Source organism: Octodon degus, unplaced genomic scaffold (genome assembly GCF_000260255.1).
Source record: "Octodon degus isolate 3935 unplaced genomic scaffold, OctDeg1.0 scaffold00096, whole genome shotgun sequence".
NCBI classification, from domain to species: Eukaryota; Metazoa; Chordata; class Mammalia; order Rodentia; family Octodontidae; genus Octodon; species Octodon degus.
The window spans coordinates 8683643-8709499 of record NW_004524672.1 but is presented as its reverse complement, the minus strand read 5'-3'; positions in this window follow the sequence as shown (position 1 = coordinate 8709499).

The following is a 25857-nucleotide window of genomic DNA, read 5'->3' as shown; positions in this document are numbered from 1 at the left end:
TGGTGTTTGTGAATAGGATCACAAGTCCGCATCTTGTACAGCAATTAACCACTAAGAAGAATATATGCAGTGTATTATTTGTTGAAACTGTCCTTCCGATTTTATTTGATACTGTCTCATTGCTATCTCTTTGTCAATAAAACTTGAAAAAAAAAGAAATAAAATAAAAAAAAAGACTCAAGCATCAAAAAAAAAAGAAGATGATGCATCTCAATCATGCTTTGAGCACAAACAACACTAAAAGGAGAAAGCAGATTCAAGTTTGATTCAAGTTTGATATTGTTCAATGATAAGAATCATTGAACAATCATAATGGCAATAGACCAAGAGACTGCTACGCATAATCACACCATGGCATTAAGAAGGAAACTATAACAAGAGCAGAGTTTGAGTTGCCCATAATAATACTTTGATAATGAAGTGTGAGGTCTGTGCCTGCTGGCCAGAGGTCTTTCCCTTGCACGAGTGGCAACGAGGCAGGATGGCCAAGACCCATGGTGTTAGCTGCAGTCACTCCGTGTTTGACTACCGCCCTACTTAGGTGCTCGTGGGCTTTTTAGTCTCTTTGTGTCTCAGGTTTTACATTTACTAAGTAGGGATAATGGTAGAACTACTTTAATGTCTATTGTGACAATTACATGAATCATTACTGTATGTGTGTCATTTAGAACAGTGCCTCTCTCATATTCCGCAGTTGTGAGTAGCTTTCAATTTGTGTGAGGAGCTATAGTAAAATAATATAAGCTGGATAGCTTATAAACAGCTAAATGTGTCTCTTATGCTTCTGAGCTTGACAAGGCCATGATCAAGGCACCAGCAAGTTCACTTGGATGAGAGTCCTTTTTCTGATTCATTGGTGGCACTTTCTGTGGCTTTCCATGGTAGAAGGCACTAATCTCATTCATGAGGGCTTTATCCTCTTAACCTAATCACCTCTAATTACCTTCCAACCATCCTATTTCCAAATGTCATCATTTTGGAGATTAGGATTAGAATTTGAGCAGAAGAGGTACAAAAATTTAGATGATAGCAGTGGGTATTATTTTCCTTGCTGTATTGCTTTTCGTGATATGATTTCAAGACTAACGATAAAGGAATCTCTGCTGTATTCTAGCTCTAAACCCTAGACCAGCGGTGGCAAACAGGCACATGTACTACAGAAGACTCCTTGTTATCATTGTGAGCTCTAAGAGGTTTTCCATCACCTCCCTAGGTCCTTTTTTACTATCTGCCATTGTCTCACACTCCATTATACAAGTTAAGCATGATTCTTCCCCTTCTAAAGAACCGCCAACCTTCCAAAGCAAACATCTCACATTACAAGGTTGGCAATGTAGCTAAAATCAGCAATATCCCCCAGTGAGCAATGCTGACCACTTGTTTCCACACTTGATTGTGAGGTACCAATATTAGATGCTTTCCCCAGAATAGGTTTGAGAGGAAAAAAGACCATAAGCTCTTAGTATCCTGGAAGATCAAGGGGGTGGAGGAGGCAATAGGGATCGAAGGGGAAAATGATCGAGGACACAAAAGGCAGGCTTTCTAAGGTCAAGCTCATTAGTGCTGTTTAATTCATGTTCCGTTCTCCATCATGTCCTGTGGTAATTCTTTCCCTATCACTGCTTATGTGAGTATAACTGAGTCTCCAATCTGTGATTCTTTTATCCTGCAAAACTCTGGAAGGGTCATGAAAATTTCTTTTCATTCCTCTCTTTGATTCCTATTTGAAATCTGCTGTACAAATGTTTGAAGTTGCTTGAGTATTGATTCAATTCCAGGCATTATGTTGAGAGTTTTATATGGAGCTTAAATATTATTAACCCTGGAATACAGGTGTCATTGTTATTCTCAGTTATAGTCAAGGATACTGAGATTTGTAGATGTTTAAACAAATGCTCAGCACCTCACTCCAGGAAAGTAGTGAAGATTGGATCCTAGACATCTGACTGTGGAAGTTTCACTCTTAACTTTGCAATATCACTCAGCTGGATAAACAAAATTAAAAACCAGAAAAAATATATTTTTCTAAATTAACATTCTCTACTTTCCCCAGATAGTAGTGATGATAGAGATTTACTATTTTTTGAAGTTGTTTTGGCTCTACTCCTTTATCTTGCCCTAGATGGAAGACCACCTTGACTCACTTCTGTGTGTGGAAGCTCACTCCTTCTCCTCTCCTGGCCCAGCCGGGAGCAGGTCTCCAATGTCCTTTAGTTCTTAATCTACACACACTGGTGAGCTTTGGTCCCTGAGTGCCCAGCAGCCTCCTCTGTGGTTCTTTTGTAGCACAGTCTCAAAATCTCCTCCACAAATGTATTTCTCAGTTCTCCAGGGGATGCTCTGCTCTCAGTCCATAGCTGAGCCTGAGTAAGAACCTGGAGCAGAGAGATGCAGTCAAGTATTGTGGCAGCGAAGTCCCACTCCTGGGAGTGGGCTCTTGACCCGGACTTATTTCATAGCCCAGAGGTGTGTTGGAAGGTATCCTCTTCCAGGCACTTTCAGCACCACAGCCAACGCCCCAGAAAGCCCACTGTTTCACCTGACCCCAAGGGACCACTTCCTCACTATTCTGCTATGTCGCACCGATGAAACCCAGAGATGCCTTCCCTGGGGCGGTAGTTTGTGTGAAGGTAAGCGCTGTTTCAAGACATGCCATCTGGAAAACTCTCTTGTAATATGAACACTAAATATTTATTTAAGCTTCCTCTTTCCTGACTGCCATTCCAGAAACAAATGGTTTAAGAGACTCGATTTTTACACATAGTGTACATAAACTGTACCACTGAGTATAAACATTTAGCCCTTACAATTTAACTCGTAGGAGAAATGATTTTCTTTGGGAACTGACATGGCATTTCAGATTAGAAATGGTGAGTTATGGCATTCAACCAATTTGCCCAAAGTCATATGTTTAGTAAATGACTTTGGAATCAGGCAGAAGTTTGTTTTAAATCCATCCCTGATAGCAGTATTTGCTGTGGTTTGGCTATAGTTTGTGCGTGTTTCCTAAAGGACTGGGCACTGCAACTTGGTCCCTAATATGATGGTGCTGAGAGTGGGTGAAAGGCTTAAGATATGAGGTTGAGCAGGAGGTCCTGGGATAACTGTGGGAATTGCCCTTGGCTTCGCATGGAATGCTGAACTCTGTGAGACCAAGTTGTTATAAAGACAATGCTGATTCTCTCTGTCTCTGTCTCTGTCTCTTTCTCTCTCCTTAAGAGAACAAAAAACCATAAAAACAAAAACAAAAGTAAAACAACAAAAACAATGAAAATGATACCGAATTTGAAAACAAGATGATACGGAATTAACAATGGTTGATATGTTACGTATTGCCATCTTCAAAGTAGTTGCTTAGATTACCAGTTACAGATATGACGATTCTTTTTTTAAATTTTTTTTCCATTTATGTATTTGGTACAGGGTCTCACTAGGCAGCTGAGACTCATCGTGATGCTCCTGTTTTCAGCCTCCCCAGCACTGGGACTACAGGCATGTACCACCATGCCTGGGCTTGATCTCTGGCTCAGCGCACCCAGGGATGGGGCAGGCATGGCATGTGGGACTTGCTGAAGCAGGCGCTTAGTCTGCTGAGCTATCTCGCTGGCCCTGGGTACGATAATTCTTGATTCACAGCCTGTTTTTCTACTTTGTGATGTGATCTCTTTCACATATACAGCTGCTAGTGAGACACTGTCTTCGATGAGGTGCTAACAAGAACTCAATCCACCACGCTTTTGAAATTCCAGAACTGCGAGCTAAATAGACCTCTTCTCTTCATAAAGCTAACCTGCCTCAGGTATTTCTTCATAGTGTTAGTGATATGTACCATTCTGCATGCTGATTAATGTTGCTAAGCCTTGACTTAGATACTTGTTGCATGGAGATAAGGCTATAAAGATTAAATAAAATAAATGACATTATCTTTAAGCACGTTGTTTGGCACATAACACATACCAATAAATTTAGCAACAGTGATATAGCTACTATTGGTGTTCATAAATGCTGTTCTATCTACTGGCACCAGAGACGAGAGAGCCATTCGTGTTCAGTCAATGCCTAACACAGCACTTGAAATTTTGGATATTAGTAAGTGTTTGAATGAGTGAACAAAGAGATCACAACATGGTATACTTTTATCGATTAGTGAGCTTTTAGATGGAAATGCTTTGAAACCCAGTTAGCATAATCTAAGGCTCAGCAATGACTGATGAAAGGATCAGGGAGAGCTAAATTAGAGAAGATCTGGGTAGGAAACGGAAGCGGGTAGAGTCCCTAACTTGAAGGGTGGGAATTCACGGACAGGTATTCTGCCTTGGCTTCATCGTAAATCTTTCCTACAGGGATATTAAAATAATTATATAGGTAACCTTTGAACTGTATGATTTGCAGGAAATTGGGAAATTTCTTAGACCTTCTCAACCTATGCCAGGTTTTCTGAGTTTGTGTCATTACAGAACAATTTCTTCAGTTTAGCTAGTGTTCAGGGTAGTGTAATAGCACTTTAAAGACAAAAAAAGCCTCCAGAAAAGATAATGACCAAACATAGATTTCTTGTTCTTTAACAATATTCTGAGGAAAAATGTAAACACACGGTGGGCTTCTTCTATTGTGGTGCAAGGATACAGGTTAGGGGAGGTTCTTCCCTTATTGTGGGGGATTATCTCCCTTGAAGTAAGCTGAATGGTGAAAGGATCAGGAAGGAAAGATGCACTGAAAGTTTTTATTGGCCAATAGTGTCTTTCACTGTGCCTGGATTTCATTGGCAAGAACTCAGTTACATGGCACACATAATTTCAAGGAACTCTGGGAAATACAGTGCCTGAGTGGTCTGCCTTTCTCATAAAACTGTGAAATATGCAATGAGCAGCATAACTATGCTGTGAACCAAAAAGTGTCTTTGTTGTACCCTTCAAGGAGATAATATCTCTGGGAAGAGTGATTTGTTGTGAATTAGTTTGTTCTGTCACAGGAAAGTGAGTCTTAAGAGGAAAATTTTATCCCAGAAAATATTGGCATAAAAGATTCAAGCCACCAAAGCTGAGCCGTGGAGTCTGTGGGAAAGACAACCAGGGCAGAGCTTTATCCTGAGGTTCTGGACTCGTAGGCGTGAGGAATGAGACTTCCGTTAAGAGGACAAACAAAATAGAAGACAGAGACAAAAAGTTGCTCAGCTACACTTTGCCAATGACCAGAAATGGCTGCCTTCCGTTACGATCAAAATGGTACCAGAGAGAGGCTTTTACCATAAAGCACTGACAGGCTTTTTCAGGACTCCACTAGTTAGTGTGACCTATGGAGAGAAACAAGGTCGTGTTTCCTTTTCCTGTATTCCTCCAAGAAGGAGAGGTGGGCTCATTATATCCCTACGTTGGTTTTACAGTCCTGGATTTGAGCCTAAAGGTTGCATGTGGTTTTCAAATACTTATTTTATCACATTCCACGATTACTTTCATTATGTGTGGCTAACATTGAGTCTTTTCAGCTTTAGTAGGGATATAAAAGGTTTAAATAAGCCTAATATCATATGTGTCTGGGATTCCATTTCTTACATGCACACTGTAAATAAATGCTGATGAAAAATATTTTAGTTCCAAACTCTGCCACCCCAAATCCTACAGATATGCACATTAAAGCCCGGTAATCCCATAAAAGCCTTTTTTCTTGTAAATAACACTATCTTGTTTTCCATCTCAAATTTCATCTCCTGTAATTACACAATATTTGGTTTCCCCTTTTTAGGCAATTCAAATTAAAACTTATTTCATTTTATAATTACAAACATTCATTTTTAGTAAAGACTAATCTGACGGGAATTTGGTTCCAGTGATATTGTAACTCAGACTTGTAACAGCAAAGCAATCCATCTCCTGACTAATGTCTTGGAATCTTTTACAACTCTACCCCAGCTAAACATTTGCATTTGGAAAGCTTTATCCTTTTCCTTGAAATAATAATACCTTATTAAGGGCACAGTGCGATTTCATTTTTTTTTAAATAATGATTTAAATCAAAGACTTCAAGATATAAATAATTTAAAGGGTGAACCAATCCACCCCCTTAGTTTGGGGTTATTTTATAACTCCCATGAGTTCTAGAGTGGAATGCTGCTTGGAAAATGTTCTTTATTAAGTTAGTTTTCAACTATTTCCTGAAAGAGGAGAAAGAAAATATTCTTTGTCTGGGTATCCTAATAGGTGATAATTTTGAAATATTAAAGGGTTTGCCCTTGCTATTCTGAATATGGGTAAGGTAGACAGGAACGTTGGAAACTAATGATTTAGGAGTAGACAGCATTGAGGCAAACACAGGGTTTATTCACCAAAAAACACACTGAGAAAATACCCAGTGAAGTGTTTGTAGGGTAATCACTGTTTACCTAGTACAACACAAAACTACTCCAAAACACATTGGTTTGAAGTCATTGTTTTTCCTGGTCTTTCACAGTTCTGTGGGTGAGCTCGGCTGGGCGGAGCTTGCTTGCTGGAGTCTGCAGGGTGTGTTTAAGCAGAAGGTAGCTGAGCCTGGAGGTCTTCTCTGCTCACACACCCAGCTTTTAAGCTAGAATATCATAGGGCTGGGGGGATGACTACTTCTTTCAATGAATGGCTTTTGGTATTTTGCATAATATGGCAGCTTTATTGTGTGAAGAAGTCCAAATAATTGTTAGCTGAGTCCATGGCAGCTTGCTCCCCCCAGAATGAGTGTTTCAAGGAACCCATTCAGGGCCTTCAAGGCTTCTTGTAAGGTAGCTTCAATCCTAAATTGGTTCTGCCTCAACTTCTGCCTTAATCGATTGTTTGTGAATGGATCACAGGAACAGTCCATGTTCACTGAGAGGTTTTACCTAGGGCTGTGTCTAGAACAAGTTGTGTTCCCTGGAGGCCTATCTTTGGATCATCTTACCTAGCCAGATCATTTCAAAGTGTTGTATTATGAAGGATTGAAAGTTCGCAGGAGGGAAGGGATCAGAGGAATGCTGTTAGGATTATCTCACACCATTTGAATATTTGTGAATGTGTGTGTGTATGTGCGTGCATGATTATTCACTTGGGTAGTATGTTGAACTACCCAGACAATACTTGTAGTTTGATTTGAGATAGGATAAGGAGGAGAAAAATACTAAATGCCCTTTTGTGCCAGGTTTTATGATATGCATCGTCATTAGTGACTTTGTTATTCATGAAAGGAAATTTCTTAACTTTATCCAGCCTCAGTTTTAGTATGTTTAAGGACTCTTGTCCATGAAAGAAGAACTTGGCTCTTTTTGTATTTTTACTGTGCCCAGTGTAGTAATTTTATAAATCAATTAATCAATTAGTATTTTTAAATCACAAAGCTTCGCATTCCTCTGATTCTTTATGTATTGCTTATATAACAAATAGTCATTCACTTTTATATTTTCTCAAACAAGTAAATAATGATTACTGGTTAAGTCTAAGCTCTTAAACAATTAAATGTTATATGTCTAGTCTTTCCTGTTCTTAGCAATGTTTTAAATACTTTAGAAAGCAGACGATACTCCCACTTTAATATGCTTACAGTATTAATTAGAACTCTTATACCAAAACCTGGCATAAAAAATCATAATGTACCTATTTATTTTTTTATGACCTGTATATGTCATTCATTTTGTACTTTGACGGATGACTTGGTACGCTCACTCATCTGGAGTGACCTTGCCTGCCCTAGTGAGGTTGAAGGTGTAGGCTAGCACCTCTTTTCCTCTTGTGTCCGTATTTCTACTGCTGTGGCTGAATGTGTATTCTACCATTCTGGTGTTAGAACTCAATGGACAGTGTGATAGTATTGAGAGATGAGTTTTTCCCTCCCCCTAAAATGGAATGTTATTGTGTATTGGTCAAAATGTTAAAAAGAAAGAGGTGGGGGATTTTAGGAGGTGATTTAGTCATAAGGGCAGAGCCTTTATGGACTTGTATGGCAATATTAAAATCTATGCCATGGGGTTGAGAGGATTAGGTGGAATAATCCCACAGAAAGTGAATGAAATGTCACCCAGCTGGCACATACTAAAATCTCAGTATTATTCTTATAAATAACACTATTTTCAGTTATTGCCCTTGCTACACAGCCATTTGTTTTCTCCATTGGTGTTCAGAAGTAATTCCTTTGTCCCAGAGTAACAGACAGGATATATGCTGGGAGGGTTCCTTGGCATTGAACTTGTTCATTGTATATTGTATCTTTAGAAGCAAGTGCCATACACGTCACTTCAATGAGGTGCTAAACAAATATAAGGAAATGAATGATGAATGAATGCTAAAACAGCCAATATTTATCTGCTCCTAACGTCCTTTTCCTCAAAACACAAAGAGATCCTTGGTCTATAGACTGCGTGCATGAAAATATATGGGGGAACGTAGGTATTGATCACGTATTTGGCTATTTCTTGTTCATTGAAATCAGTGGGAAACTAAAATATGTGATTTTTTATGATGTGGCTTTTTAACATACATTTTATTGATATAGGAACCAAAGTTTAGAAAAGTAGGGGAGAAGACCCCAAATAACAAAAACAACCACAACCACAACAACAACAGAAAATGATTCCAAAGTCACATAAATAGCAAGCTTCAGATCCAGGACTGGACCTGGCTGATGCACATGGCTGATGCCAACCGACTGGTCTCTCTTATGATACCTTGTTCCAACAGTGTGATGCTTGCGTAGAACATGGTCTTGCTTCCCTGCAGTGTCCTTGTAGCTTTGACACTTCAGTTTCTTTTTCAAACCTCTTCAGTAGGAGTTTACTTTTCAGCCTCTTCTCCATTTTTACTGGGTCAATGTTCCAAATGAAAAGTATCCACACTGATCAGAAACCCAACACTAGATATTGATGTAAATGATATTATTTGTTAAATCAATGTGAAACACTTATAAGTAATAACAGAGAGCTATGCTAATAAAACTATGTCTGTATTTGAAGTTATGGTCCTTCAATGGAATCACAAATGCTTACATTTTAAAATTAAATAGATATTATAAAATTAACCTCTATTAAGTATAACACATATTTCAAAGTGCTTTTGCTTATATAGATGCTTTTAACTTTTAAAGATTTTAGCAATATTTAAACTAATATAATTTTATGTGAATTAATTTGTTAGCTATATTACGTATCTTTCTATTTATTAGCTATATAATTTCATGGACTTTGTGAACTCATTCATATTTTTTCTCTTTTAATATTGAGTTTTTATTCATTAGGAGGGAATTTTAATAATGGAAATATTAACCTTGACCAATGCGTGTTACTAATATTTTTTGTATATTCTGTCATTTCTCTTTCAACTTTGACCACAAACTATTTTCCTTGAAAATTATTTTGTAAATGTCATCATAAGACGGAATATAATCTAGTGCAAATGTTGCTCAAATAATAACTATATTAAACAAATATCCATTTAACGAATAAAACAATATTCACAGACCTACCCATGTTCTGGAAAATAAGACTTAATTTAGTAAATGAAAAAAAAAAAACCCTGAAGATATGATAATACAATGTTTTCCTTATCAAAAGTATAAAACCATAGTACAACTTGCAACAAAGCTTTTGGAGAAATTAATTTCAAATTAGAATTGAGACCAAGATGGGAACAGCAACAGCAGGATGTGCTCAAGTTCTGGAGTTTTTAGGAAAAGGAAATAGCAGTAAAACTTTTCTCTTAATGTTTCATCAAAATCCTATCCCAAGAGCAGCCTTTTGTCTGCTGCCAAACCTAGGACAATCCCTGAGATTGTTTTCCTTTGTCACTCTTGGCTCCATAAAGGTTGTGATTAGGGAGTTTGACTGCAGCGTAAGACTTTCCTCTACTGTTTAATATCTGTATAGATTTTTCACAAGTTATTTAACTCTTCAGCCTCAATTTTCTCCACTGTAAAATGGGAATAAGAATGCCTACTCAGTACAGGTTGTCAGGATTAATGTGAGCTAAGATATGGGAAACTATTTTAAAGCTCATCTATTGCTATAGATCATAAATTGTTTGCTGTGACAGCCCATTCATAACACAATTTTCAAATAATGAATAAATTAATCAATTCAGTTACCTTTCACTGAGTAAATGAAGCTTGTGAAAAAAGGAAGACATGGGTTCTTCTTTAACGGGTCTTAAAATCTAGCAGTTATAATTACCATTTATGTAACACTGTAGAGTTTATAAAACGCTTTCATCTTCTCTACTGTTTGCCCACTCATTCAGTCCTCCACGGCACTGCAGAGGTGATAAATCAGACAGCACCCTTGACCACATGGCCAGAGAACAAGTGCGCAGAAGAATGGATGGAAAATTTACTAGTTGTCATAGTTGTTGTGAAAGAATGACGCATGGGGTAGGATGGAGAAGGGTAGGCGTGGGCTTAGGGGTGACTTTTTGGAGGAGGTGTCAGAGTCTTTCAGAGGCAGTCATAGTCAAGTTGAGACCTGACATCCTGGCAGGGCTGGGTCAGGCAGAGGACAGGGGTGAGTGCCCACAGAGGAGGAGGAACATGCTGGGGAGTTCCCCAGCAGGAAGCAGAAGAAAGTACTGGGCAGGAGCATGTGTGAAACCCAAACTCAAGATGGAGAGCTTGTAGGTTGGTAATTAGCAAGGCACTGTGGAGTGGAGTCAGAGAGGTCACACTAAGGATGCCGGATTTTATGCTAAGTGCCCTGCAGAGCTCTTGAGGCCTTTAAACCAGAGAATTTCTAAGTGATGGGATGATAAGATCATTTTACTGGTCTAAGAATGGATTGGAAGGAGAAAAATTGAAACCACTAAGGGGCCTTTATATGGGCTAGGAAAGAGAATGTTTAACAACATGAGAGCAAACACATAAGCTCTTCCCCTCCCTACCTCGTCTCGTCCGCGGGGCCCTGCGGTTTGCAGGAGGAGTTATTTCCTTTAGTTCAGGGTGGTGGCGTTCTTTACATCCCTGCCTTTGAAAGTGGACTTGAAATGAATGTAGGAAAGAATTAACAGTACTGCAGATATGTGTCAGTTGTCCTAGAGTCATCCATTCCAAACATCTACTGCTTTGTGTTCTTTGCTATTGGTTCACTAAGGCTGTATCTTAATTAAAAACAACAGAAATTTGTTTTAGTACAGTGCTGGAGGAAGGAAAGTATGAGATAAAGTTGTCAGTCTTCTCAGTTTCTTTTGAGGTCTCTTTTGTCCTGTAAAGGACATCCTTTCCTTGTGTCTCCATGTGGGCTTTTCTCTTTGTCTATGCTTGTTTTTTTCCTTATAAGGCATCAGTCGTATTAGATAGGGGCCCATCCTAATGACTTCATTTTAGCTAAGTTATCTCTTTAAAGGGCTACCTAAAGTACAGACACATTTGGAGGTATTATGGGTTAGGACTTCACTCGAATTTTTGTGGTGGTGGTGGTGGTGGTGGTGGTGGTGGTATTGGTGGTGGTGGTATTGGGTTGTTGTTGTTGGTGGTGGTGATGGTGCTGGTGGTGGTGGTGGTGGTGGTGGTACTGGTGGTGGTGGTGGTGGTGCTGGTGCTGGTGATGGTGGTGCTGGTGCTAGTGGTGGTGATGGTGGTGGTGGTAATGGTGTTGGTGCTGGTGCTGGTGCTGGTGCTGGTACTGGTGGTGGTGGAGGGTGGGGGTGGTGGTGGTGCTGGTGCTGGTGGTGCTGGTGGTGGTGATGGTGGTGGCGGTGGTGGTAGTGATGTTGGTGCTGGTGCTGGTGCTGGTGGAGGGTGGTGGTGGGGGTGGTGAGGACACACAATTCCCCTTGTACCAGATTCTCAGAAGAAATCTGCTTCAGAGCAACAACATATGATAATGGAAGTCAGGACACAGCTAATTTATTTCTGACATACACTGAAATAGTTACATTTTTTCCTGAATTTACAAGAAAAAGATGTGGTTTCTTTTTATAATTAGTGCCAATCCTAATGACTTAAATACTCCCTCAAAGGATTGCCTTGCACATTTGCTAAGCCTTTGGTAGACCACCAGGCTACCTCTAAATATTCATATGATTTGTGTTCTCTTTAACAGTAATATCTTAATTGCTCTTTACCTAGGTAAATTCTGGGGGTGGGGATGAAAGAGAAATGAACTATTGTTCTTACTCTATGGTTTGCAGTTATGTGCTTTCCCACTGTCTCTGGGCCATCTAATTTTTATACATATTTTGCAGCTGTGCTACTTGGAGGAACTGCCTCCTTATGGTTGAGGCCGCCAGGGCCCAACCCGCAGGCTGTCCAGGAAAGATTAGCACCTTTCTCCCTGGATACAGCTTGTGCACATGCAGAAAGGACACTGTGGGGAGGAGGTGGTCAGTGAAAAGAAGCCATCCAGGTCAGGAATGGGATGAGAAACCTTAGAGGGCTCTGCGTCGACATATTCACAGCTTAATGGCTGGACTCTTTTCTTCTTTGGGGGAAAGCATTATTGGTAAATAGAGTTTAATGGTTTATTTCTTTCTTTATTTATTTTGTTAGTTATTGTATTTAGGACAGGGTCTACAAGGTCTCACTACATAGATTGGACTCGTGGTGATTCTCCTGTTTTCAGCCTCTGAAGTTCTGGGATTACAGGCTTGCACCACTATGCCGGGTCTCAACCGCCATTTCAGCACATGCCACTGGTGAGCCTGGTGCAACATGCCAGGGATAGAACCCCAGTCCCTGTTCTCTGCCTAAGCAGGCACTTTAGTCTGCTGAGCTATCAGGCCAGCCTTAATGGTCTTTTTAATATGAAAGTCTTTTGTGCAAATTTTAGATGATGCTTATTAGCTATGAGCATTACCAACTCACATTTAACATACAATTGCAGGGTACAAAGCTCCCTGTACCCTGCAAGATTTATCATGATCACAATCAAGAGTGACTGTCACATCTCCAGGAATCAGAGTCTAAGTCAAAGTGTCTTTTTTGGACACTGGCATTGGCCCATAACTTGTGGCACTGGAGGGATTCTTGGATGAATGGGGGCTTGCTATTCCAGCAGAGAACTTTCATCTGGTTACTTGTCAAGATACTGGGACCTTTAGCTTCAAGTATATTAGATAAAGCAGAAGGAGAATTGTCTTTGGACTCATGCCTTGGCAGGACCAGTACTAATCAGGTAGTTTCTTTGAACCTCAGTTTTTGCAATTACAAATAGGAATAATAACTCTTAACTGGTTTGAGTCTTAGAAAAGGCTGAATAACCATGTGTGGACTGAATGACTCTTGCCTTCTTTACCTCATCCTCTCTCACCTTGCTTTATTCAAGCTTATTATTTTGCCTTTATTGGAAACATGTGTTAAAGGTTTGTATTTTCAAATTTTCATGTACCTTCCAGTAAATTTAGCATACTAATATCCCTCTTAGGGATATCTTTAAACCTTGTCTCTAACCATGAAGAAAATGTTCTGTATCATCTCAAATGGTCTTAAAGCATCATTAGATAGGAAATAAATGGCAAGCCTTGGATAGTACCATCCAAACATGGTAGAAATGAACATCTAACCTCAAAACCTTTGGGCTTCAGTATCATACCTATTAGCTTGCCATCCCTATTGTCTTATACCACAGCTCAATGATTGGAAATAGCTTGGTCTGTGTATTCAGACAAAACCTTTTCAAATGCTGGCTGTGCTACTGAAAAGCTGTGGGAACTTGAGCAATTTTCTTCTCAGCCTTAATCCTCGCTTGAAAACCTGGAAAAGCAAAGAGTTATAGAGATGTCAGAAACTTAAGTAATAAGAATATGTTTAGAGTGATTGGTGCAGTTCTGGGGACATATATGTGCTCATTGCCTGGCAATTATTATTCTATTGTTATTTATTTTGATTGAGACACATTATGAATAGAAACTCCTAAGATAATGTTCAGCATAACAAAGCAGTAAACAGTAGTAGTGATTATTATTTTTGAATTGTCATTAGACCCTTTAAAACATAACACAAAGTTTCCAAACAGCGTATGGCTTTAAAGGAGTTTGACCCCAGTCCTGAGCTGTTGACATCCATTAAAGATGAGCCTTGTGCACATAGGCACAGTGCCAGCAGCTGCCTCAGACTTGCTTACCTCCTTCCGCCTCCCACTGGCTCTTCGTATCTGCTTTGTTCCTTGGGTTCTGTTTTCTGATTTCTCAGCTCAGTCTTACATTTCCAGCTTGGTGCTCATCCATAAGGCCCGTGGATCAAGTGCCAGCCTGGCTATCTTTCATATTAATTTGGGAGCCTGGGCTGGCAAGATAGCTCAGTGGTCTACAGTACCTGCTTAGGCAAGCTTAGACAATCACAGGGACCAAGGTTCAATTCCCAGCACCATATGCTGTGCCAGTCCTGTCCCCAGGGTAGGTTGAACTGGCAACAAAACAAAACAAAACAAAACTTCAGGCCTTTGTATATGTGGCTCTATTTAATTTTGTGATTCCTTCAGACTTCTGTCTTTACTACTTTGGCCTCTGTTGAACATCCCAATTTGGGAGTGGTGGGCAAAATCTAGCTGTGGTCAGGTTTAGTCATTATGAACTCCTTCATCAGTTAAACTGCTTTCTAACTTGTTGTCTCAAAATGTTTATTTGTCATCATATCAGTATGTTGAATACTAAATTCTACTCTATATGTAATATTTCTTATACTGTACTAGTTTATTTAATTTGTAGGAGGATTCTAAGAGTATGCGCCTTGTTGCCACAGTGAGAAGGTTGTAGCTGCTTCCTGTTCTTATAGAATTAGTAATCTTGTCCATTCTTATTCTATCACTCTCTGGCATCTATTTTTGTAAAGATTGCTTTACCTGCCTTGGCCTAATGACTAGAAGAATCATTAGCCCAATGGATAGAGCTCAGTGCGACATATTTGGCAAAAACGCCATGGGTCTACGCCAAAATGTCTAGAGGGGAGAGACCAAGGCTCTTGCCAAGCCCGATTCCCAGTGCTGGCCAATGAATGCTGCTAGTTAAGAGGTTAGCCATTAGTAATTTTAATTAAACTTTCTAATATGATATGCTTGATGCCTATACTGTTTCTGACTAGCTTGGATTCTATAATCCTCCATAACCTAATACCAAGGGCTATTTAATATATATGTATCACATCCTTATCAAAATCAGATTGATAAATAAACAAGCAGGCTTCCCTTTCTAAACTCTAATCTTCCTCCAGTATAGAGACTTCCCAATAGCAATTAGTAAACTGTGGTCATATTGCTTGTGTCCCTTGAGATCTAAATAGGTTTTTATTCCACGTGGAAAAGTGGACAAGGGGAAAGCTTACAAAGAAAACACACACACACGCACATGCATGTACACACACACACACACATACACACACACACACACACACACACACTTTAGTAAAAACAACCCAACATTTATTTCAGGGTCCTTTCATCAGGCAAAAAGGCTGCCTTTTAGCAGCTTCAGTGCTTTCTGAAACCTTTCAAGCTACAAGGAGAGTGGTTTTGGTTTGTGTGGCTAAAACACTAGAGAGGATGATTGGTTTCATTAGCCAGAGAGGAGTGATAATATGCAGCAGTACTTCTCCCGTTATTGGGCACTTTATGTTAATAACTCATGATGGCTTGAGTGTTTAGGTGTGAGTTTCAAACTCAGTGTAAAATACTGTGCCATTAAGAATTTAAACACATTCTAATTTAATTACGGCCGAGCGCTGGGTCCAAGTGGTCCTGTGTTTTTGTTGGCTAGTTTTAATATTGCAAATTTGGAATAGGGAAAGATTTATTTTCCTTACTCGTTGCTTCTTTTATTCTGGTCGCTAAAAGCCTTAATCATTTCAAAGGGCACACATTGGGCAAATGAACTACAACTTGGTCTTATGGAAAATTCTATTTTTCTTCAATGTTATTCTGTTTTCCACTTTGAAATGTGCCAAGTTTTTCCTACCCAATTTATATTGATTATTCATGTATTTTGTTTACCTGCTTTTTGTCTTTAAATGACAGTTTGATTCCTCCAATGGTTATGTTACTGACACATAAATTTTCTATCGTAACTGAAAATGCAAAAAAATACACACATTGAAAAATTCATCCAAGAGATTATTATGTAATTAGCATCAAAATCAACTTGGGATATAATGGATTGAGACATCTGCCTGGGTCTAACTTCTGTAGTTTTCCATGTAGTGTCCTGAGCAGGTAACTAACTGTAAGGAAGGTGAGAAGGCGTTACAAGACAACTGGAAATAAATAATATTTGGGATCCTTTGTAAATGACGTGATGAGAACTATTTCTACCATGGTCTCTACTTGCAGAATCCTTCCACATACTCTTCCAGGTAACCCCTTTTTGTAGTCTGTAATAATTAATTTAACTAGATCTATCTTATAAAAATATTAAAAAAATAAAATGATGGAGAAATTTCTGTAAATCTGAACACCTGGCACTTGTTGACTATAACTTTTAAGCTTCTGGAGATGAGCTCAGTTAGCACTGACGACTGGGTAGCAATGCAAGCTGTGAGGCTGGTGTGGCTGCTTAGCTTCTTTACCCAATAGCACCATTTTAGCACAAATACTGAGGCCTCTGCCATCTCCAGCCACAGAAATTTGGCTTTCCCCAAATGTAGGAGTGGCAACAGATCTCATAATTATGCTTTTTTTTTGGGGGGGGAGGGAGGGTAGGGCAGCCCTGGGGATTGAACTCAGGACCTTGTGCTTGCCAGGCAAGCACTTATTCTACTGAGCTATCTCCCTGGCCCCTCATAACTATGTTTTTGACCTCTGAGTCCTTCACAACTTTCACTTCATAAGGAACAATGAAACAATAGGTAGGGATAATATGTACCTATGCTTTTTTATTCTAACATTTAATTGGAAAATAAATAATATTTAACAAGATGGCCAATTTCATTTTTAAATCTGTTATAAAGTACAATATGAAAAAAATGATTGGGATATGAGAATGATACAGTTCAAAGGTTTAGATGTGGCTTTGGGGAGACTGAGTTGGCCTCTTGCATTTCTAATTAGATCTATATATAAAGTTGCATGGTTTTGAAAAATCTCTCTCACCTTGTTTTGAATGACAATTCCCTATTGTGGGTATATGTGTAGCTAGAAGGACTGTCCTCAGGAAACAAAGACTCTTGTCTCTATAGTTTCTACCTGCCCCCCACCCCATTTCAGTCATTCCCTTTTGCCTTGCTTGACACAGGGGGATTAGAGCTGAGTACTTTTGTGCTGCAGGCCATTCAAGATTGCCGAGAAGACCTGTACTCTTTTTTTTGCAGTACCAGGATTGAACTCAGGACTCTGTACTTGCCAGGCAAGCAGTTATTCTGCTGAGCTATCTCCCCAGCCCTGAGAAGACCTGTAGCATTGTCTCAGGTCTTCTTTACTTTCAAAAGCCAAAGTAAAATAAAATTAAGATAACAAATCACTCAACTTACATTTAAAAATTATTTATTACATGTCTACCTACCCTGTTTAACTATGAGAGTCCTTCAAAGGCAAATACTGTGGTAGCACAGAACAAGCTCAAAACCAGTGAATAAATGAATGAATGAAAGACTTAGTCTTAAGGAAGTGGTTGATAAACCTGGTGAAACTGCCCATATCTGCAGCTGTTGTGTTGGGTGGAGAGAGGTCATGGTAGAGAGTGCCCCTGTGTCCTGCCTGGCATAGCCACAACCAGACACCTTCCAAGAGGAGGCCAGAGATTACTCGTTTATACTTTGCTATTCATATTGCCAATAGGTAGGATATTTCATCTTTTTTTCCTGATTATCTAGTTGCTATAAATATTTTTCCATATAGCTTGAATGCTCTTTTGTTTTCTATTTGTAATGGTTTGTTATTATTATTATTTTTCCCATAATTTTATTGAGAAACAAATAGCAATGAGACAGTTTCAAACCAAACTGATAGGACGGTTTCAATAATTGACACATTGCATACATTCTTCCTAGTAGTTAATTGCTGTACAAGATGCGGACATGATATCCTATTTACAAACTGGTTTGCTATTATTTAATAGAGTTTCTGTAGGTTTGCTTCATAAACTTTACATCCTGTGGAAGTTTTAATATAAGATTGCTCGTTGAAGAGCAATAGACATTGGAGTCACTCTTGCTTCTAATTATCTTATTGTGATTTTTGTAAAAAAGCTAGCCAAAATGTTCATGGCAGTGAGCACAGAGGAGTAAACCAATTTTCACTTCAACTTTACCAGCAGACTCACTCCCAGAAGCCACTTTCAAAATACTACCTCCCACATTGCACACTCCACTCACCACAAACACCCACAGCCATTTCCTGCATCTTGCTTCTGCAGGACACCAAAATATTCAGGGCTACAGCAAAGTGCTCCAAATGTTTCCCAGATGTCTGAATGTGTGGCATAATTAGGCACTGTAATGATTGGAGTTTTCATTTTTCAACTAGATGTTTTGGCAATATGAAAACACAACCTTAATATAGTAAGTAAATCTCCTTTTCCCCAAGTAGACTTGAATGTATAAAGTATTTGATGAACACATACTATGTACCAGATACAGTAGTGAAGATTAGAGAATGAAAAGCTCTAGTAAGTTATGTAGCCAAGATGAAGAAATGTATACTTTTATGAAAAGTATGATATTGTCTGTCTGAGGCAAATGTCGTAATAGAAGATACTCATATTTTCAAGTGAAGGGATTGCATTTCTTATATGCCTTTTAAATTTGTGAAATTAGTAGTTCTGTACAGTGTTCCAATTATCTATCCTAACATTTTTACATGGTGGAGGACAGAAAATGCAATCAGGAAAAAAGCAAGTCTAAGTTCCTGAGAAAAGGTCAACATATGTATGCTAAACCTTTTCCTCAGAAGCTCATCCTCCTACTTCTGGACTACAGGCACATAAACTCTTTCCCTCTGATGTGGACCTAATCTGATGAGATCCAGAAAAAAATACAACCTACAAAAATGGCACCCACCAAACCAACGGGGTTGTCTTTCTGAGCTCTAATTTTTCAAAAAACACAATTGCAGTGGACAGGGCTTGTTTAGAGGCAACCAGTCAATCAGTCTGGTGAACAACAATAGTTGCCCACCACAGACAACTATTCTGAGTCCTAGAGGATTACTAAGTCCATGCATCCAATGCAATGCTGTAGGTGGGGAAATAAGTTGAAAAGTCAAGAAGGAATGATCTACTATAAATATAGGACCTCCAAGATACTAGAGCTCACTGGCCCCTATCTCAGAATAGGATATATGAATTCAATCCATGAGGAGCTGATCTCCAACATTAAATAGACCAGATCTTTGGTGTCTGGAGGGGATCCATGAGGCAGATTTTCACTTAACTGATTAATAGAGACTGACCATTCCTGGACTCTGTCAGCCTCTCCTGCTGAGTATAAGACTAAGACTAAGTAGTCTAGATACCTCTTTTCAGAACAAAAAGTCAGAGATTCAAAGGAGGAAAATTGATTGATTCCAAGGTGAAGCACCCATTGGTTCTCAGGTGACCACTTCAACATGGTCCTGCCATTTGCTGGTCCCCTAGATCTCTGTTGTCTCTCGTCCAGTGCTCTGTATTCATTCCCTAGCAAAAACAGGGCTGTATGGAGGAGAGGAATTGAATGATTAAAACTAACTTGTGCATTGAACAGTCACTGTTTCCCAGATTCCACTCTGTTGGTAGACTGCCAAGATGGCTCCTATTCTTCACCCATCCTGTATGCATCTTTGGCTTCTCCTGTCAAGAGATGGAATACATTTGCAGCTTTTGAGTGTGGGCTTGATTTGTGGCCTCCTTCAACTACCACAGGTAGCTGAAATTTCAGTCGGCCAGTCCTGAGCCTAAACTTCAGGAGGCCTGCAAGTTGCTGCTCTATCCTGGAATTTGTTACAGTTTGAGAATAAGCCTTGGGCCTTGGATGGCCCAGGCACTAATGTCATTTTAGGTGAGCCAGAAAACTGCCATGCTTGACTGAGGTTATTGCGGCCTACCTGCCAATCTACTGAAGAGGTATAATCGAGCCAAGAAGAATTCAACTAAACTTAAGTCCAAAGTCAACTAGACAGCTCATCTGAGCCATGACAAAGACTTATTGTTTTTTAGGCAATGAGCTTTCGGGGAGTTTATGATTCAACAATATCACATACAACTCTAATGGCATCTAGTCATGTGATCCTGGCTTTTCTTTGAAATTCTATACTACATTTTTTTCTGTCTCTGTATCCTGAAAATCAAGAAGTATCTGACATACATTTATCCTGGCTCAGACAGCCTGGATTTGTGTTAATCTCAGGGAAAGCACTGAGATGCACCGAGTTGTGGCATCTATATAGGTGCTGCCCTGTTGTGGCATCTTTGAGAGAGAGAGGCTTATAGGAAGATGTGGAGGATGAGGCTTGGAAGGCTGATAAGACCAGGTTGGGGAGCCTCTATTACTCAGGCCAGTGGACTCTGCCCAGAAGATGCCCCCTTAACACCAAAATTCTGGTTTACTTAATTCTTATGAACTGAATTCACATGTGCAGCATCTTTGGGCAATAACTAGGCTGGGATAAGGGGCCTTAAATGAAGAGATACTAGAAAGCTTGCTTTTGCTCCTTCTACCACAGATGACCTTGCAGGAAGGTAGCTCCTTGCAGGAAAAGACCCCCTTTCCAGAACTCAGCCATGCTGGTACCTGATCTCAGACCTCCAGCCTCCAAAACTATAAGAATGTAAATTGCTGTTGTTTAAATTACCCAGCCTATAGTATTTTGTTACGGCAGCCAGAATAGACTAATACACAGATGTTTCTAGTTAGATGTTTGGCATTGCTTCAGGGAAAAAATAATTCAGAGGATTAAATGCACTTCTAGCCAGATGTTTTAGCATGTGAATCCATAGAAAAAAATGTGCTTGTGGGCAGAGGAAGACAGTCTAGGAAGAGCCAGAAGAAGTTGCCTTCTCTTCTAGACCAGGGAAGCGCATCTTCCTATTTTGAAAGCAAGGAATAGAACTCTATATGCCAGCTTTTGGTGTATGGAAGTTTATAAAATGTCTACTTTCCTTCTTGGAGCTATGAACATTACAATATAAAAAACACAGTTGCTGGTTGGTTTTGTCCTCTGACACAGGGGTGCTGCTGTCCATTGTTGGACTGATTAAAAAATTGAAGAAAAGCTAAAAGTTGGGCAAGGTCAGCCAGTGAAGAACAGAATGCAAGAGATGAAAAGTGATAACTAGGACTTGTATTGAGCAGTATCCCTGACACTTGCTGTACAGTGATGAAGGCATTCCTAAGGCTTCAGCTGTAGCAGTGGACAATTGCTGTTCTCTTATCAAAACCTCCTTTTCTGAAAGCCAGGAATTCTGTTAAAGCATTCTAACTTTCTCCCAATGACTTAGGAGAATCAGATTTGCTGAACCCAGAGGGGCATCCTGTGCTTCATAGTAGATATCATGGTTTGCACTGGAAATGTCCCCAGTACAAGAAAATGTCCTCATTACAATGAAAACTTATGTGTTAAGTGCTTAGCTGCCAAGTGATGGACTTTGGGGATGTGATTGGATCACGAGGGGCTCTACTTTCATCAAGTGAGATCAGAATTTGATGGCATTACTGGATCTGTCCCCTTCTTAGCCAGCTCTTTTGCCCTCTGCTTCTGGCTGCCAAGAAGACAAGTGGGTTTCTTCTGCTACACTCTTCCTCTAGGTTTCTGTGTCACCATGGGTCTAAGAACAATGGCTTCAGCTGACGATGGACTGAAACAATGAGTCAAAATAAAGCTTTCCTCCTTTCAACTTTTCTCCTTGGGTGTTTTTGTCACAGCAATGGAAAACTTTCTAACACAGTGGACAGACTTTCTGTGAAGACTAGATAGTAAATATTGTCAGCTTTGCTAGCTGTAAGCATTGTAACTTCTTAATTGTGTTGTTGTCAATGTGAAAGCAGCCATCTTAGATTAATGAGTGAGGATGTTTCCTAAAATACTTTATTCAAAGAGAGCTCTCTGCCCTGAAGGTCACAGTTTGTCAAGACCTGCTCTTGTGGGTTAAATGTGTCAGTGTTTTTAAGGATCTTCAAACAGAGCTTGGAGCTGTTGACTAGTGCTTTTCTTTGGCAAGGAACAAGGCAGCAAGGTGTGTGTGCAAAGTGAGTTGAAGAGTCAGTCAAATGGAAAGAAGGACAATGAATGAGTTGAGAGTAGGTTCACATAATGTTGTCACTTGGCAGAGAATTACATTGAAGAGTATGATCATTTCATAGTACCATAATATTAACATAGCACATTCCATCATGAAATAGGCCATCTTCCCTTTTTCTTCTACATTAGCTTTACGAACTCTGGAGATATTCTGCTATGCATAAGCTACATTGATATACTGTCCCTCACAGTATGTAGCAGAGTTATGAGACTATCATTGTAGTAACACAAGAATAACAGAGCTCTAACCCCCAAAGCAAATTGTCATCTTACATAATCCAGATTAAGTGTCCATACTAACTGCACTCTTACACAATTCAAAAATCTTTTCATTCAGTGCTGGTTGCATTGGATTTCCTACTGCTGTATTAACTTTGTGCAGGTGTGTGAACATATTTGACTATGATGAATTGTTTCTCCAAGAGCCAAAAGGTAAACGACGAAAGAATTGGATACAAAACATGTTAACAAGGTATTTTATATTAGCTCCAAGGAGCTAGATCAATTACTATGATGTGTTACATGTTCAGAAGTCAGGAAATTCTAAATTATGGTTCCCAGTATGAACATAACTCAGCCCCTTTGCTCATGCAATATTTTATATGACTCTATATGGTGTTAACTTTAATGCTTTAACATCTATGCTTAATGTGGTGACCATAAATTTGAATTTCTTGACTTCAGAGGTTACAACACTTAACTATACAGCTGCATTGACATACTTACTACATTCAAATATTTCTTGGTGTGATATTTTTGAAAAATGAATTTATATGGATGGGCCTATGCCTTATGTCTTCTTTATTGTTTCAAGGGAAAAAATTAAGAGTATAGTCTGTCATTGTTCTGTGGTTTTCTCTAGATCATTTAAACTAACTGAATTGTGACTGAGCAATTGTCACTTCCTAGTGGTTTCTAAACCAAACTATGGCTGAAGGAAGAAGGATTTTCTGAACCCTGTGCCACTTATTTTAAGAGATTTTGGTCACCCAACAGATGATGTGGAAAATGTAAGGTAGAGTTAATTCCAGGTTCCACTATTCACAGTGTAATAAGTACAAATGAAATTTTCCTGAGTTGAGATGTAACATGGAATCTGATAGGAGATTTATGAATGAAAAATTCCTCATTTCTGGGGAATAACCAATTTTTTTCAATTGAGAAACTGCTATCAGGGGACTTACTACTTCTATGTACATTTCTTCACTGTTGTGCATGCATTGTTTTGGGCAAAAACATTTCTCTAATTTCAATGAAATCTAACTTCTTATAGTTCATCCTCATACTGCTCAGGATTATAATTTTCTATGATTTTAGCAAATTGATTGTAGAAGAGCTGTCCTGGCCACTACTGGCAAGACACTAGAAGACTTGATGGGAAATCTACACTCTAAGTCATTTTACCATATTATGTTATTCTCAAATTCTTTGTTCTAGGACCAGGTAGTCACCGCTACCCTCAGCTACAGGCAAAGTGAGTATGTACCATATTTAATAAGCTCAGGTGTGCAGGAAATATTGCTTTTACTTATTTTCCTTAAATCAACATTTTAACTACTGTTTCCATCCTAACAGATTGTGTTATGTGTTGAACATGAAAATATTATTTTATATTGTGATACAGAAAAGTTGAAAATAGCATAGTGGAAGAAAATAGGCTATATACATACTAACCAGAAGTTAGATGGAATATTTATACAACATTAGACAAGGAAGATATGAAGGTAAGAAGTATTGCTGGAGATACATAAGGATATTTAATAATGCTCAAGGGTCTAATTGGAAAGAAATACAATATGAAGTTTTTTAATATGATCTTTTTATAAGCTTAATAACATAATCCAAAATATGTAAAGCAAAATCTAGCTGGAGTAAAATAAGATAATAGAAAAACCTATAATTATAATTGGATTTGCTGGAATAAAGAGCCAAAACTGTTAGAATAAGCAATTATTATAATACAGCTTATTCTAAAGCAACCATCAGAATTTTTGGAAAAAGTATATAATAGTGTAGAAGGTATGCCAACATTATCTAACGACTTCACTCAGTCGATGTAGCTAAAATTTTGCACTCAACATTTGTATGCTATGAATACTTTTCAAGTATATACTATGCATTGATTTACCAATATTTACAATGTACTTGTCTCAAAGCAAGTCTCAACAAATTAAAGTGATTGAACTTGTGTTATAACATTCTCCAACTCACTGGAATTAATCTAAAGAAGTACAGAAAGAAGTACAGTAACTAGACAACGGTCAAAGATTTGAAAATTAATCGATACACTTCTAAGAAACCCATGGGTGAAGGAAGAAATCACAATACAAATTTAAATTCATTTATTCATATTGAATGATATGAATGAAACTACAACATAAAACTCTAGGAGAAAATTAAAGATGAGAGTTTGGGGAAATGCATTGCCCTGAGTATGCCTGAAAGGAGGAAAGGTTGAAATTCAAAGTTTTTATACTTTATCTCAGGGCATTGAAAAAAAATCTACGGGGAAAATTAAACAGCAATAGAAAAGTGTGACTATTACTTTTAATTTGTCAAGCTGAGTGCTTGAAGACATATCCAGGTGCTCAGTAAGACACATCTTGGGTGTCCCTGGGTGGATGCTGGGGGTTCTACCTGCGAGTCTGTCCTGGTCTCTGGCCCTTTCCTCTCTGGTGCCGCTCATTCCCCTGCTTTCCCACCCTGCTTCCTGGCCACCATGAACTAAGCAGCTTTGTTTCACCACATGTTGCCCCCATGGGGCCTCTGCTGTAGAGCCAGCTGATTTGCACGGGAACCACCAGCCAGGCTGAACCTCATCTCTTTGAAGTTGTGGGTGTGTATTGTGACTCAGGAAGAAGAAAGTTCCTGTTTATCCAAAAAGCTAAAGATAAAATGAGAAAGCATTCTGTGTCATTTTTAATGTCTCTTACTACCTTGTTTTCTTTTTTTACATTTTAGGGAAAGGTCTACAGGGTGTTCAGGGTCTCACTACTAGATTGGACTCATACTGATCCACCTGTTTATTTTGAAAACACTAATGACACTAAAAAAAAAGACTCCTATGAAACCAACAAAAGAAATAAGCACAAATGATCAATATTAGGAGTGAAGAAAAGAAACATCATAGAAGTCTTACAGATAGTATAGATATAATAGAAATCGTATAGACATAACTTTATTGTAGTTATATTATTTTAAATACATCAGAGTGAATTAAAATAGGATGATAGCGGAAAGATAAGACAATATAACAGAAATAAAGTTTTCAAGATTTATGAAAGCAAATTCTCTTTCCTATTTCCTAAGCATTGAGAAAGATTAGAAGGATAGAAAACTAACATATATCAACAATGTGTTCTGTGCTAGGGAAGAGGCACCATATACAAAGGACTCAAATTTGATATGAGATATGTCTGGGGATGGCTGCTTTCCATCTTCTTTGTAAATTATGTGTGGGACATAGAAATGGGTTCCCATGAATGATATCTACAATGCATAGCCCCAAAACTCTGTCTAGGGCTAATTAATCTCCTCTGACTTAAAAACGTAGAATTGGAAATTGAGAAATACCAGTGTGAAATAGGAATTCTATAAATTGACAATAATGGTAGATGGGCTAAATCACTGAACTCAATTTTTTTTTTTTTTTTTTTTGAACCGGGGATTGAACTCAGACCTTTGCACTTGCCAGGGAAGCATTTATTCTACTGAGCTATCTCCCTGGCCCCTGAACTCAACTCTTT